General features: G+C 37.3%; 1 pseudogene; it reads right to left on the bottom strand.

Moving 5' to 3' along the window:
• Positions 1-4,709: 4,709 nt before the first annotated feature.
• Positions 4,710-5,747, bottom strand: LOC147366135 (trace amine-associated receptor 6-like; annotated as a pseudogene).
• Positions 5,748-11,916: the final 6,169 nt, after the last annotated feature.

Here is an 11,916-nt window from a genome sequence, read left to right on the forward strand (position 1 = left end):
AAAAAATGTTTTCTGATGAATGACTTCCATGTGCTCAGTCATGTTCAACTCTTTGCAATCCCATGGACTGTAGTCTCCCAGGCTTCTCTGTCCATGAAATTTTATAGGCAATAATACTGGAGCAGATTACTATTTCCTACTCCAGGGGATTTTCCCAACCCAGGGATCAAATTCATGTCTCTTGCCTATCCTGCATTGGCAGGCAGATTCTTCACCACTGTGCCACCTGTGAAGCCCTCAATGACTTCTACTTATGTTGAAAAATCAGCTTTTTAATATTGAGGCATAAAATATATTTGAAAAGTTTACATTTTTAGTAGGTACAGACTGATGACATGATAAATGTATCTGCTCTTGTATTCACAACCAAGAAGGGAAGCAACACCCTGTATTTCTCCTCAGGCCCTTTTATACTTAATCTCACCCCACATATCCCTTCTCCTATCCTGGGGAACCGCGGATCTCCCTTCTATGGCTAGGGATTACTTTCTGAGGCCTAAAAATCTTGTGTCACAAAGGTCACACAGTTTGTCTTCTCTGTCTGGCTTATTTTACTCAGCTCAGTGTCTGTGAGTTTCACCCATGTCTGAGAACATTTGCAGCTCATTCCTCCTTACAGCTAAATGGAATTCCATTGTCTGAATTCAATTGCCTTCCAGTTATTTTATCCATATACCAGTTGATAAATATTTAGACTGTTCATCTTGGGACTGTCATATTGGGAAGTATATGTTTAACTCTGCAAGGAAGTACACATTTTCTAAGGTAGCTGGACCATTTTATGCTCTCACCAGCAAGCTATGAGTGTTTCAGTTTGCTTCAAATCTTTCTTTCCTCCTGGTAGATTGCCTATCACCTTACAGGATTTTTAAATAAATTAGAGCTTATCCATTATATTTATTTTACTTCTCTTAACTCTATGTGAGAGGCTAACATGTGGACAAGTAAAGACAACTCAATGTGGTGATGGTTCTGATAAACAGAGTACAGTGGAGGTCACCATAGTGAAGCATGGGAATTGTATTCACAGGTAATTTTACCAAGAAGGTAACTTTAAATATAGGTCGAGAGGATCCAGGAGATATTTAAGGTAAAAACAGATAGGGGTTTCCCAGGCCGAGAGGGCAGTGTGTTTTGAGGCTCCGAGATGGGGGCTGGACACATTCGCAAGGCTGAGAGCGGCTGTAGCGCAGGCGCAGTGTGGGGAGTGGCATGAGCTCAAGAAGACCTGCGCACAACCTGACCCCATCCCCCTCATTTTGCCAAGCTGTTTGGGTATCTGCAGAGGTGAAGGGTTAGGAAGGGAGAGGACATGAAATGCCCGTGGTGACAGATACAAATCTTCGCTTCACCTGCTCAGGGCTGCTAGATAGGATTTATATTTTTCTGTAATACTCTTAAATCTACTTAGAGCCTCACACTGCACCAGGTACAAGAAAAAAATCTCAATAAATATAGGGATTCTGCTCCTTTATCCCCAGAGTGGCATCCATGTTCAGAAAGCTCAGTCTCACAGTATCTGTGGGTGTTTTTTGAGGTCTGTCTACTGAGGAATGCGTTTTCCTACCTTAAGGACCTGACTTGGCAGCACCTTCGCCTTCCCTGAGGGGCAGGGCTCCTAACAGCCACGCTGGGAGGTTATGTCGTCTCTCAAAAGCATGTGCATCTACTCAATACATCTGTGCATGTTTATCACTTTTCAAAAATGACCTAAAGAGCAGAAATAAAGCACAAGTGGAACATGGAAACATAACTCTTGGTAGCTTCCATCGCTCTTGAGTACAGCACATAATTAATATAGAGAAGAAGAGTCAGAGCATTAAAGATCTACTGAAAGAAACCATTAAAAATACTTTAAAAATATTAAGATATAAATCCTGAGATACTTAAATCTCTGTAAGATGTAGTTTCTAAAATATACCAATGTACCTACAATTTAGTTTCATTAGATAAAACAAAAATATACCAAAGATATATGCTCAGATGTTAGTCCACCAAAATAAAACAGCCAAGCACACAGATAAAACTAACTTCAATGCTTAGATAAAAATAGAGATGTGCATTGTTAACATCAATTTTAATACATTTATTTTATCACAAACATTAACATTTTAAAGATAAATTACAAAGTAAATCCCCCCATAACAGACACTGTCTATTATACACAAAGGTACATTTTGTAAAAGTGTAATATGGGGGCTTATTATACGTTGCTATATAATTTAGGTCAGATTTTTTGCTTTTGTTTTCTTTTGATTTTAGTCAAAGAAGTATATTGAGGTTTTCTTTCCTTGTCAATTGTTATTTTTAATGGTCAGTTGTGCTTTTTAATGGTTTCATAACATCTCATTTCAAAGGTAGAGCATAATTTATTTAATTTACACCATATGAATCCTAGTTCATTGTAATTAGTAATTGAGAGATATGCAATGAATGTCCTTGTCACGTTTCCTTCCTTGCCTGACTCTCTTCATATGCTTGCTTGCCAGAAACAGAACTACAGAGTCATGTGACACATGTGATTTGAAATTTTACATAAATATCTTAATTCCCCTCTAAAAGAAAATGCTAAATTATGTTTTTCCTACTTGTTTATGAAAGTGCTGAACTTTCAGCAGAGTACTCAACTTCTCATACTCTAATTAACCTGATGTTAATGATCCAGTGTTGTCAAATATGAGATACAAAACTGTATAAGATTTTAATTAATTTTAAAATTATGTGTACATTTGACATTTTAATGTATTTATTAACCATACCTCTGTAAAATTTCATATTTATGTTTAGTGGGATATTCATCTCCATCTTAATGTTTTGTAAATTCTTTTTATATTTTCAAATCTACTAATTCTTCAACCTGTTTGCTGCCAATAGCTTTTCCAAGTTTGTGTGTTTTTCTTTAACGTGCCTTCTTTCACTTTGAAGTTGAAAAATTTAAATTTAGTGCATGAATCTATATTCTGTCATGATTCATGTCAATAAATTATAAAAACTATGTTTTCTTCTAGTTTTTAATATCTCAGATAAATCAGTTTTGATTTTGTTAAATACATGAAGCAAGATTGTTAAGAGTTTTAAAAAAAGTTTTATACCACATTAACATCTCTAAATTATCCATTTTTCAATAGCATAAATAATAGTGTTATTTTTATTATGGATAGCTATAAACTCCAAATAGTACTTACAGGGGGAAAAATAAAAGACAATTGCCCTCCATCATGAGCAACAAACTTCATGAAATGAGAAAATTGTTACATAAAAGAAACTACTATTGCAGTACACATATTGCTCATGGTTATTCCTACCTGTACAAAATATCTCCTAAAATATAAAATATGAATCCCATCCTGGGTCTGTAATAGCTGATGGATATGTCTCAGAGATCTTTAGGAGCTCCAGAAAGACCGGACCCCAAGAATCAATTTGATAAAAATAAAAGCAAACTAAACTGAGTCCTGCGGTTGCAGAGAGTCGGACACAACTGAGCAACTGAACTGAACTGAAACTGAGTTCACAGAAAGACATTAACAGAGAACTTGGAAGAAACATTTGAAAATGAAAAAAGAAAAAGTTAAGCTTGGTAGGAAAGGTAAAAGAGTAACAGGGACTTGAAAGAGGAAAGTAACAACTGACAGAGCAGGAGTGTAAAGATGTGAGGAAACTTGAAATTATGACCACTGTGTCAACCACTAGTAAGTAATATGTTTTTATCAAATGCTCAAAGGATGTTCACTTCCCAAAAAATAACAGTATAAAACTGATGCTGCTGAAATTGAGGTACTGTTTTTCCTCCCCAGTTTAGTGGATCATTTTCAAGCACTATATTTCATATAAAAATTATTCAGAATTTTTCAATATATCACTAGATCACTGTTAAATTTTTCAAATCATCAATATGAAATTTGTTTTAGAATTTAGTTTTGATTGATGAAATGTCCTTTAATATTTCCAGTTTAATAAGTCCTATTACTCTTTTAAACCAAAGTAAAATGAGGCATAAATCAAAGGATTTAGAGCCAGTTATAGTAACTGAATGAGCAAACTATCTCATAAGCATATTAAATGCTATAAAACTCAAAAAAGAATCAAAGAATGAATCAATTACATTGAGAAATCATGAGACCAAAAATACTAAGCTGTGATGTCCAGGGTTTTAGCCACTTTTCTCTGTGTCTTAGCCACTCTGTTCTTGCAATTCTCTGGTAACAATTTTACTTTCTAGTAATGTTTAAATCTTTTTAATCTGTTTTCTAATCACAAGAATAGTATTTCTGTACCAAAGAATCTTAACAAAGCCAGGTGTGAAAAACAATAGAAATCCTACCAATATGCAGAACTGATTTAAACAAGTTGACAATCACTTATCAAGCAGAGGGCAGTTACTTATCCCTCCATCCTATCATCTTGGGCATCTGTGTACAATTTGGCACCACTGTAGGCCAGAGACAGGATGCAGAAGATGCTGGAGTCAATTTCTCGGACAGACACCAGTGCAGACCTAAGCATAATAGATTTAACTGAAACCCAAAAGTTTCCTGGGAATATGAGCAAAGCAGAAAAGGAAAAAAAAAAAAAAGCAACAACCTTGAGAAAGTTAATCACAGAGAAATTTCTGAGGAGTTGGAAATAAGTAGACCACTTTGTAAGAGAAAGACAAAGGAAATCAGAGACAACTGAAATGTTGTCTTCAACCTCCTCAACCCAATGGCTTACATTTGTTCAGAGGACAAATTCATGCTCCCAGAACTATCCTTGAAAACCCGACCACTCACAATGACTTTGATGGCTTTCCTAAACCAGGGGTAAAATAAAGCATAGATCAAGGGGTTCATGGCTGAGTTGTAATAAGCACACCAACAGAAAATCTCATAAATATAGGCCGGGGTTATGAAGCCCATAAAGGCATCAATTAATGAGTCAATACTGTATGGTAACCACGAGATCATGAATGCTATGACAGTGATACCCAGGGTTTTAGCTGCTTTTCTCTCTCTCTTGGCTACTCTGGATTTGTAACTGTCTGATGATGAATCTGTTTTACTACTGGTATTTTCAATCTTTTTAGCCTGTTGTCTGGCCACAAGAAAAATATTACTGTAGAGAATGATCATGACAAGGGTAGGTATAAAGAAGGACAGAAAATCTATCAATACCCAGTTTTGATTTACAACCATCTGACAGCCTCCTGCACAGTTGAGGGCATGAGACAATTCCTCTAGCCCATTCTCATTGGCACCCGTGTAGAACACGGCGCCACTGTAAGTAATGGGTAGGATCCAGGAGATGCTGATGCATATGCATGATACAGACACTGTGAACTTGGTGGGATAGACCAGAGGGTCAGTAACAGCAATGTACCTGTCGATGGAGATGAAGGACAGGTGGAAGAGAGAAGAGTAACAAAATGTTGCATCAAAGCATGTGTGAAAAGTGCAGAAAGTTCACCCAAAGTACCAGCAGCTCTCCACAGACCTGACCATGCTGAAGGGCATCACAGTCACTCCCACTAGAAAGTCTGCACAGGCCAGAGAGGCGATGAGAAAATTGGTTGGTGAGTGCAGCTGCTTGAAATGAAGGATGGCACTCATTACCAGGAGGTTTCCAAACACGGCCAGGACAGCCCCAAAACCATACACCATGTACAGAATCACACGGGATGCGGGTGAGTAGGGGGTCTTCACACAAGATCCGTTCAGGTGCTCGTAGCAGAACTGCACAGCTGCAGTGGGAGACGAGTTGCTGCTCATGATCTGTTGTTTACACTCAAAGAATTCTGTCCTTGATTTTCATAATGAACATAGGATTCTGATTTTCAATACACCTAGGGGAAAAACATACAATTATTTTTTTTAATTTTACTTATTTTATAAATCACAAATGTGTTTAATAACAAAGCAAAAAAATTACACTGAACAATAACATTGGGATTAATTTCAACTAATGCTTCATTCCCTGAATTTGATAAAATTTTCTTTTAGTCATAAATATTTTTATATTTTTTTACCTCCAGAGTTCCTCTTTGCAACAGGCAGTGATATGGAAAGTAATTACAGAGTGAAAGAATCATTTCCTACCAGGTTTCTGCATTACTGCCTAAAGCACACAATCCTTCCTGATATATAAAAGCTATCTATAAGAGAATCCCTAGATGGAATCCCTGTAGTGCAAGGTGTGAACTTGGAAGATTATTTTCAAGAGTGATTATTAAGACAGTTATCTCCAGAAGAGTTCCTCACATTAAGTTACCCATTAACTTAACCCAAAGACTTTTTATATCCTTAGACTTGAACCTTTTGCCAATTCTTAATTCTGTTGTGGCCACTTTACTGGATTTTAGCTAAAAAGATATAACTGGGTACACACAGTGAGAGCAAATACTTGGCTTTTTTCCTCCAGTCAAGAATCATTTTTGTATTTTCAGTGGACACCAACAGACAAGGGAACATACACCATAAGCAGCTTGTAATGGACAAATTACATTACAGGAAAGCATTAAAAACACCATGATATTTAGGCACATCCACAATTGTGAGCTTCTGCGAAAGTCAGTGCTGATTGAGAAAAGATCACTCTCTTCTCGGGATGTTGTCACTGGAAGCAGATTGCAACGTCTCTCCATTCACCTGAGAAATGGGTGTAATCCCTCTGAATACTGCTGCTGTGAGATCCTCACAGATAGAAGACCTCACATCCCCCTCTGTAGCGCATTCAGTACTGCCCCCCCACAAATGATACATTCATGTTCTAACCCCCCAAATCAGATACTCTTTGGAAAAGATGTCTTCACAGGTTTGATAACACATAGTAAGTACATTAATTATGTGCAAGTTTTAAGCATTTTTGCAAGTCAGTGTAAAACTGAGTCAGTTATGAACTTGATTCTTTACATAATTTATTTCTGTTTAATCGATATTTCTTAATATATGTTAACCTCTTCTGGAATAATTTGGGTAAAATGGCAAATGACACAACATTGTATTTTCTCCAACCACAGACTCCCAGTGTCCTCTGCAAATCTTCCTTCTTTATCCCTCATTAGATCTCAGGCACACCCCAGAGCTTTCTAGTCACTCTCTGTGTTAATAATTTAGTTTGGACAACTCCAATTTGAAACTACAGTCTAAATATAAAAACAGTATCCCTGTCTTCCCTGTGCCCAGGCTAGCCAGGTCTGAACTTAAGCATTTCATCATTTTCACAAGGGAATGCTTGAATTGGTACATACCATCTGAAGATAAGCCCTGTTAACTAATCACAGAGTTCATTTCCTCCTAAAAGCCCATTGAGATGCCCTTAAAAGTATTTCTGAAAGAGGAAAATCTGATGGAGCAAACTAATGGAAAAACCAGGGTAGAGAAATACACTCACGATATACACAATAAAGTTTACCAGAAAGGTGAAAGAAATGTTTTTTCTAATAGATCCTGAAAGAAATTCTTAATCTCAGAAAAAGCAACTAAAGAATGAGGACAAGAAAATAATAAAAACAATGCTATAAAAACTTTCTTCTCAGCTAAAGGGTCTAAATTTCAAGTTCCTACCAAGTGCAAAGAGGAAAAATGATACAAATGCAGATGCTAATTACAGACAAATACAAAGAGAAACTTAAAAGCTCCTAGGAACAGAGGCCAGAGGGTACCAGCTTATGAAAAAGACATGAATATCATATCATGATCAAGCTTCCCATCAGTACACTAGGTCCAAGAAGGCAGTGGAGTTGTGCTTTCAAAGGTGTCAGACAATTTATTTTTGGAAACATAACTCTAATTAAAGTCAAAACTTTAACTGAAATCTTACAAATTCTTTAAAACTCATATGGAACTAAGAAGAAATATATATGCATAATTGCATACATATAGTATATATTTCTGTATATTATACAATATATCAATGTATTATACCAAATTTTTATTCTACTGAATTATAATTAATATAATAAAGTACATGCTTATATCTTGTAAATAATATTTGCATTAGTATAAAATAGAGAAGAAATAGATGGTCGTGGATCATTAAAAGTAGGCAAGCCACATATAATGGAGCAGAAGTGAAGCAATTCTTAGAAAGGAGAGCTTGTGCAGGACCAGAGGAGGGGCAGATGAAGGTGGACCATCAGGCTGTCCCAGCAGGACCAGATGCAGCCAGACACCCTCTGGAGAGTGGTTGGCCCCACTCTGTGAATTCATGACTCTGGCTGTAGGACCTTGTTCAGGTCACTTAAGCTAGGGCCTGCACCTGAAAAGGAATGATTCAAATTCAGCCTCAATCAACAACAAAAAAAGAAACAAATGTGGTCAATTCACACAGTGAAGTACTATTCAATCAAAAAGAAAAAGAATCAAATGCTGATTCATGCTTTGATGTGGCTTATTCTCTATATTATTCATCAGAGTGAAATAATTCAAAGAAAAATGAGCACATAATATAATGTATGGTTGAATTTACATAAAATGCTAGGAAGTACATTCTATAAAATTCTAGGAAGTCCCACTTGATGGAAATGAGTTTGAGCAAGCTCCGGAAGTTGGTGAAGGACAGGGAAGCCTGGCTTGCTGCAGTCTATGGGGTGGCAAAGAGTCGGACATGACTGAGTGACTGAACTGATTGAGGAAGTGCAAATTAGTATAGAGTGACATAAAGCTGATCAGTGGCTGCCTGGGGATGAAAGAGGGTTGAGTGTGTAGAGATGAGCAGGAGGAACATTACAAAGGACATGAAAAAATCTGGGAAGTGATATATAGCAAAGCTAGTGGAGGTGATGGAATTCCAGTTGAGCTATTTCAAATCCTGAAAGATGATGCTGTCAAAATACTACACTCAATATGCCAACAAATTTGGAAAACTCAGCAGTAGCCACAGGACTGAAAAATGTCAGTTTTCACTCCAATCCCAAAGAAAGGCAATGCCAAAGAATGCTCAAACCACCACACAATTGCACTCACCTCACATCCTAGCAAAGTAATACTCAAAATTCTCCAAGCCAGGCTTCAACAGTACATGAACCATGAAAGTCCAGACGTTCAAGCTCGATTTAGAAAAGGCAGAGGAATCAGAGATGTAATTGCCAACATCTGTTGGATCATAGAAAAAGCAAGAGAGCTCCTACATCTGCTTTATGGACTATGCCAAAGCCTTGACTGTGTGGATCACAACAAACTGTAGAAAATTCTTCAAGACATGGGAATACCAGACCACCTGACCTGCCTCTTGAGAAACCTATATGCAGGTCAGGAAGCAACAGTTAGAACTGGACATGGAACAACAGACTGGTTCCAAATAGGAAAAGGAGTACGTCAAGGCTGTATACTGTCACTCTGCTTATTTAACTTATATGCAGAGTACATCATGCGAAATGTTGGACTAGATGAAACACAAGCTAGAATCAAGATTGATGGGAGAAATATCAATACTCAGATATGCAGATGACACCACCCTTATGGCAGAAAGCAAAGAACTAAGTAGTCTTTTGACAAAATTGAAAGAGGAGAGTGAAAAAATTGGCTTAAAATTCGACATGCAGAAAACTAAGATCGTGGCATCCAGTCCCATCACTTCATGGCAAATAGATGGGTAAACAATGGAAACAGTGAGATACTTTATTTTTTAGCTCCAAAATCACTCAAATGGTGACTGCAGCCATGAAATTAAAAGGTGCTTGCTCCTTGGAAGAAAAGCTATGACCAACCTAGATAGCATATTGAAATGCAGAGACATTACTTTGTCAATAAAGGTCTGTCTAGTCAAAGCTATGCTTTTTCCAGTAGTCAGGTATGGAAGTAAGAGTTGGACTATAAAGAAAAATGAGTGCCAAAGAAATTAATGTTTTTGAACTGTGGTGTTGGACAAGACTCTTAAAAGTCTTGGATTGCAAGCAGATCAAATCAGTCAATCCGAAAGGAAATCAGTCCTGAATATTCATTGAAAGGACTGTTGTTGAAGCTGAAACTCTAATACTTTGGCCACCTGATGCAAAGAGCTGACTCATTGGAAAAGACCCTGATGCTGGGTAAGATTGAAGGCAGGAGGAGAAGGGGACAACAGAGAATGAGATGGTTGGATGGCATCACTGACTTGATGGACATGAGTTTGCACAAGCTCCAGGAGTTGGTGAAGAACAGCGAAGCCTGGCATGCCGCAGTCCATGGGGTTACAAAGAGTTAGACATGACTGAGTGAATGAACTGAACTGAACTATGTTCAGTCTTCATTTTTATAATAACTTTACAGGTGTCTACAAATGTCAAAATTCATCAAATTATATAAGTATGAATAGATTATATCTGTTATGCATGTCCATTATGAAAGTACTAAAATTAGAGTCTCTAAAAATAAAAAGGGATGGTTCAGAATAGATCATCTCAAAGTTGCCTTCAGTTTTAGAATTTTATACATTTATCAAAATGGGCTAATGATTGGAAGGTCAGGAAAATGTGGCTAATGTGATATGAATTTACCTACAAATGTCTGACAAAGAGGAATGCTTCTTCCAGGGAATGATCCCAAGAACTACAAAATAAGTGTCTGTAGTGTCTGCAATTTTGGTATTACTATAAATACTATGATGCATAAAAAGTTATTTATCTAATGTATGTGAAAAGATCTTAATGACCCAGATAACCACAATTGTCTGATCACTCACCTACACCCAGACATTCTGGGGTGTGAAGTCAAGTGGAATTTAGGAAGCATCACTATGAATAAAGTTAGTGGAGGTGATGGAATTCCAGCTGAGCTATTTCAAATTCTAAAAGATAAAGCTGTTAAGTACTGCACTCAATATGTCAGCAAATTTAAAACACTCAACGGTGGCCACAGGACTGGAAAAGATTAGTTTTCACTCCAATTCCAAAGAAAGGCAATGCCAAAGAATGTTCAAACTTCTGCACAATTGCTACTCATTTCACATGCTAGCAAGGTAATGCTCAAAATCCTTCAAGCTAAGTTTCGACAGTATGTGAACCAAAAACTTCCAGATGTTCAAGCTGGATTTAGAAAAGGCGGAGGAACCAGAGACCAAATTGCCAACATTCGTTGGATCACAGAAAAAGCAAGAGAATTCCAGAAAAGCATCTATGTCTCCTTCATTCACTACACTAAAACCTTTGACTATGTGTATCACAACAAACTGTGGAAAATTCTTAAAGAGATGGGAATACCAGACCACCTTACCTGCCCCCTAGAAATCTGTATGCAGGTCAAGAAGTACCAGTTAGAACTGGACATGGAACAAGAGACTGATTCCAAATTGGGAAAGGAGTACATCAAGGCTGTATATTGTCACTCTGCTTATTTAACTTATATGAAGAATACATCCTGCAAAATGCTGGGCTGGATAAAGATTGGAGCTGGAAATCATGCTGGAATCAAGATTGTTGTGAGAAATATCAATAATCTCAGCTATGAAGATGATACCACCCTTATGGCAGAAAGAGAAGAAGAACTAAAGAGCCTTTTGATGAAAGTGGAAAAGGAGTGTGAAAAATTTGGCTTAAATCTCAATATTCAAAAAACTAAGATCATAGCATCCAGTCCCATCACTTCATGGCAAATAGATGGGTAAACAATGGGAACATTGAGAGTCTTTTTTGGGCTCCAAAATCACTGCAGATGGTGACTGCAGCTATGAAATTAAAAGGTGCTTGCTCCTTGGAAGAAAAGCTATGACCAACCTAGACAGCGTTAAAAAGCAGAGATATTACTTTGCCAACAAAGGTCCGTCTAGTCAAAGCTATGGTTTTTCCAGTAGTCATGTATGGATGTGAGAGTTGGACTATAAAGAAAGCTGAACACTGAAGAATTGGTGCTTTTGAACTGTGGTGTTGGAGAAGACTCTTGAGAGTCCCTTGGACTGCAAGGAGATCCAACCAGTCAATCCTAAAGGAAATCAGTCCTGATTATTTGTTGGAAGGACTGATGC

This window comes from Bos grunniens, chromosome 9 (genome assembly GCF_055505025.1).
Source record: "Bos grunniens cultivar Pamir isolate PY7600 chromosome 9, Bosgru_T2T1.0, whole genome shotgun sequence".
Classification (NCBI taxonomy): domain Eukaryota; kingdom Metazoa; phylum Chordata; class Mammalia; order Artiodactyla; family Bovidae; genus Bos; species Bos grunniens.